Source organism: Hydra vulgaris, chromosome 04 (assembly GCF_038396675.1).
Source record: "Hydra vulgaris chromosome 04, alternate assembly HydraT2T_AEP".
Taxonomy (NCBI): Eukaryota; Metazoa; Cnidaria; class Hydrozoa; order Anthoathecata; family Hydridae; genus Hydra; species Hydra vulgaris.
Window position 1 is genome coordinate 25475123 of NC_088923.1, and position 5322 is coordinate 25480444.

Consider the following 5322-nt stretch of genomic DNA (forward strand, 5'->3'; position numbering starts at 1 on the left):
ATATATATATATTTAAATATATATATATATATACATATAAATATATATATATATATATACATATAAATATAAATATATATATATATATATATATATATATATATATGCACACACACATATATATATATATTTATATGCACATGTATATATATATATACACATATATATACACACGTGTATCTATATATTTTATACAATGTATATTTTATATATGTATGTATAATACATATATAAAATATGTATGTGTTCATTTATGTATTCATATGTATATATGTGTGTATGTATAAGTCTATATATTATGTATGTATGTATAAATATATATATATATATATATATATATATATATATATATATACATATATACATACATACACACTATTGTTATTATTATTACTATTGTTATTATTGTTATATGTTTGAAAAATATTAGTGTTGTTCCTATATAAATGTGTGTGTACTAAATGCTATAGGATATCCTAATAATAATAATTATTTAACAAAAATGAAAAGAACAAGTTCAGCATAGTAGAAAGAATATATGAAAAAATATCGGTCAGCCTTAGCTGGAAATTTATTTCCTGAATGTTTAAATTTGTCCTACCTATGCTTCATCGAATAAACTTTCTCTACCAATATTGACAGCAAAATCTAGTAATACTTTGTTGCAAAATACTGTCCGTAAGTAACTTTACTTATCTGTAAATCAATTGTTTATATACAAAAATTATTATGTAAATGTTAAATTAATTTTTAATTGTTTGAGAAGATACAAAAATGAGTCAGCAGTATAAAAAATATGGCATGAGCCGAAGCCAGCAAGAAAGTTTCTTGCATAGTCTATCTGATTGCAGAAATGATATTTTTTTTTGCTGATAAAGGTAAGGGTCTATTATCAAGCAGGCTATGGCTAGTGATATGCATTAGCACATATTGAACTTTTTTTGTTTTGTTTGTGCGTATGTGTATATATATATATATATATATATATATATATATATATATATATATAATATATATATATATATATATATATAACATTTTTAAACCAGAATATGTGGGTTTTAATAAGCAACAAAACATAAATTGAAAAGATTCTACTATAAGTCTTCTACTTACTTATAATCTACTAAAATAATCTTACTAATTCTACTAAAAGTCAACTACTAAGTTTTTCACATGTTCAACGAAAAAGAGAATGAGAAAAAATATTAATGGTGGTACAACTGTTAATGAAAATACTTGTATTGAAACTCTAGTTATTTATCTTTAACTTCAAAAAATTTAAAATGACACTAATATTTCTGGTAAATTTTGTTTTTGCAAATTTTATCTTTTAGGAGTTTTACCGTTATCACATAATCTAGATGAAGGCAATATATTTATAGAAGACTTCAGAAACTTAATGAAGATAATAATGTTAATGTTGATTAAGGTAGGTGAACAGGGGGCATGTGTGCATTTGGTTTTTTTTAAATATTATATATAACTTATATTTATATTTATTACCTATATTTGAGTATTTATTAGTCTAATTTATCTTAAAACAGGATATTTGCACTTAAACAAGCAACAAAACCTAAATGAGATGGTTTCAAATCAACCTTTAAAGATTTCTATATTTATAAGCAAAAATCAATTAAGAGAGGATTTACATCCTTGTACAAATGCTAATGAAAATACTTGTGAATACTCGGGCTTCTGGGTGTTTCCAAAGTAATAACTTATTTGCATTTAATTTAAAAGTTTATAACATTTAAAAAGTACAATAGTATATTTGATGAATTATGTTTCTTAATGGGTTTCATAAATTCTTAAAGGGCCTCTCTTATTTAGGTTGAAGGCTCTAAAAAACAATTTGAAAAGAAGAATGAAGGGTCGATTCCGTTTAAATGTACAGACACAAACAAGCGTGATTAATAAGGAAAAAAGCAATTTTACTCTTCCATCGAATCATCACTCTGGTTTTTTCAAATAGCATTTTTTATAGTGCATTTATTTAGGTACAATACAAAACAATAGACTAAGATAATCATTTATTTTGTTATTTATTATAAAACTTGTTTTTTTTTAAGTAGATTAAGGCGAATCATCAAAAACCATTACCAATACAGACCGACCAAAAAATCAGACAAACGAAACCTCTCCCATGGATGATGCCATGTTTTAGCGTAAAATGATTGTGTCACACCATTACATAAAAAGAAATTTGGGCTACTGCAATAGTTTTTAGATAAAGATTTGAAAGAAATTAAATTTGAACAGGTTACCTCAATTGAGGAATTAGTAAAGTTCGAGACCCGACTTTTAAGAAAAATTAAAAAGAATATTCGATGCTACTGGAATTGTTTGTAAAAATGCGAAAGCGTATTGTTATACGATTTTAGATTTTATAACGACGGAAGAGGCGATCAATCGAAATTAAATATTATGTACGGTAACCATGTGCCAAGCGTCTTTTATTAGCTTATTTTTAATGATTTGGTTTTTTATTTCTTTGTTTATTTTTTCTTCGTAGTATTATTGTAAAATAATTTACCTTAAAAAACAAAAATAAAACAACAAAATTGTTGTAAATATAATATAGTATATATAAAAAAAGGTTTACATGTTTAAAGCTATAAACGTGTCTAACAAAACCTACGTATTTTTGGTTTATCATTAAACCGTGCTGAACAGCTGTTAGTTCAGGCATAAGTTTGGAAAACTTATGCCTGAACTAACTTGAGGCATTAAATAAAGTTTCCGTTTGGAAACTTTATTTAATGCCATAAGGCCGTTTTAAACTATAGAAAACACGAATTTAAAACCTCATAAAACACGAGTTTAAAACCTTAAAAACACGTATTTAAAACATAAAAAAACTCGTGTTTGAAACCTTAAAAAACACGTGTAAAACTCCAGTTCAACTTCCCGTGAAATCCACGTGTTTTTGGTTTACGCCTGGATCGTAACAAACACGTGTTTATACGGGTTTTAATTCCGAGATTAAAACCAGATGTGCCGTCTGGGCTTAGTTATTTATAACATAATAAATAACAACATTCCTTCTAAAACTACCGTATTTAGGCGACAGATCAAAAAAACTCTGTAAAACAGTTTCAAAACCTTTTAATAGACAACGCTGATTGGAATTTGGTATTGCAATCAGACAATGTTAACAACTCATGTGATCTATTTCTAAGTCAATTCTGCATGCAATATGAAACAGCGTTTCCTGAAAAGAAAATCATTATGAAAACAAAAACAGTTATGACTCCATGGGTGTCTAATGGGTTACTAAAATTCTCAAAAAGAAAACAAAAGTTATATAAATACTTAAAAAAAAGCAACTTATAAAAACAAAATGACATATAAAAACCACAAAAATATATTCGAAAAAACAAAAAGAAACTCTAAAAAGCTTTATTATGCAAAGCTATTAGACAAACCAAGCGGAAACACCAAAAAACTTGGAAAGTAATTAAAGAAGTAATTGGCAAAAATAATTATGCGAAAAACACTCTGCCAAAAAAAATAACAGTTGATGAAAAAAATATCGATGATAAATCAATTATTGCTGAAAAAATAAACAGTTTTTTATTAATGCTGATCCAAATTTGGCATCAAAAATTCCTCTGAATTCAACTTCATTTGAGTAATTTAAAAAATTACAATAAAGTTATGGATGAACCTAATCTTAAATAAATTGAATTGCGAACCGCCTTTTATAATCTTAAAACTAACAAAAGTGCTGGGTTTGATAAAATTAACGTTAATGTTGTAAAATCTGTTTATGATATAATCAAACCTCTTTTGTTTCAGATATTCTTTCTTTTAAAACAGGTATTGTCCCGGAAAAATTAAAAATTGCACGAATCACAACGGTTTTTAGGACTGGCGATGACTATTATTTCTAATTATATACCTATATCTATATTACCGTGTTTCTCAAAATTGCTTGAAAGAATAATGTACAACAAGCTATTTAATTATTTATCAGAAAACAATATGTTGTATTGTTTGGTTTCAAAAAAAATGTTGCACTGAACATGCAGTGGTTGAAAAAGTCAATCAAATAAAATACGCATTTATCTACTAACTACTTTACATTAGGAGTTTTCATTGATCTGTCAAAGGCTTTTGATACTGTAAACCATAATATACTAAAAAAAAAACTTGAATATTATTGAGTAAAAAATAATAACTTAATTTTGGTTCAAAAGCTATTTGACCAATAGAAAGCAACTTATGCAATATGAGCAAAAACAAACAATTCCATATGCTGTAACTTGTGGTGTCCCCCAAGGCTCTATTTTAGGACCCTTATTATTCTTAGTATATAGAAATGATTTAAATTTAGCAACACACTTCTTAAATTGTATTTTTTTTGCAGATGACTCCAATCTTTTTTATTCCCACAGAATCTAAATGTGGATAAAACCAAATTTATTTTATTTCATAAAATAAATAAATTAGAAAATATTCCCATTAAACTACCAAATCTAATAATCAATAACGCTAACATTAAAAGAGAAACTTCAGTTAATGTTATTATTTATGGGTTTTAACATATCCGATTTTAAGTGCTTCTTTTAAACTAGAATTCAGTTATATAAAATATGTCTCAGAATTTATCAATTTTTTTCTTTTCTTTTTATTAATTCAGTTATGGTGTTTCCTCAAATTTTAAAAGTTATTGTTTGAAATCTTATCTGAGTTCTTGAATATTTTTTTTTAATTTTTTAATTTTTTTTTTAACTATAAATGAATTGTTATTTATTTTAATTTTGTTCAAATTATTTTTAAATATACATAAATATTACGGTTTTTGTAAATTAAGTACTCTTTTATTTTTAATTTTTCGTTTTTTATTTAAATATTACTTTATTGCAGTTTGTTATATACTTTATTTTCATACTTTTCAATAAATACTTTGTATAATATACGTATATAGTGTGGCTCTTGTAAATACGTGTTTTTTAATTAATTAATTTATTTTTTGTTTTTCTTTTTTACTTTTCTTTCAGTTTTTCTTGTTTACTTGATTATAACTCTTAACATGTATACTGTTCTTGAAGTATTTCTTAAACTAATTTTTATTTATTTTACATTGATAATTTTCAATAAATAATTTGTAAAGTATAAATATATTATGCGGTTATTGTAAATACGTACGATTGGGGCTCGGTGATAAGACAAAATAATGTCTTCTACTTGCCCCGACAGTGTTTTTATTTATAAACTATTAAATTGTAAAAGTTATTTAACGGCGAATTAAAAAAACAAACAAAAAACAAAAAAAGGTTTGGAGTAAACTATATATCATGACCGTAGTAACCGGAG

The 5322-nt window shown here is 25.0% G+C and overlaps 1 long non-coding RNA gene across 2 annotated transcripts; it reads left to right on the forward strand.

Moving 5' to 3' along the window:
- The first annotated feature begins 406 nt into the window (after positions 1–406).
- On the forward strand, positions 407–2558 carry LOC136079693 (uncharacterized). Of its 2 annotated transcripts, XR_010638138.1 has the most exons (4): positions 410–678; positions 1338–1432; positions 1548–1713; positions 1834–2558. It is a non-coding gene; the product is annotated as an uncharacterized LOC136079693 (long non-coding RNA). The 2 variants fall into 2 exon arrangements; XR_010638137.1 differs by having other exon boundaries at positions 407–678; positions 1338–1713.
- Positions 2559–5322: the final 2764 nt, after the last annotated feature.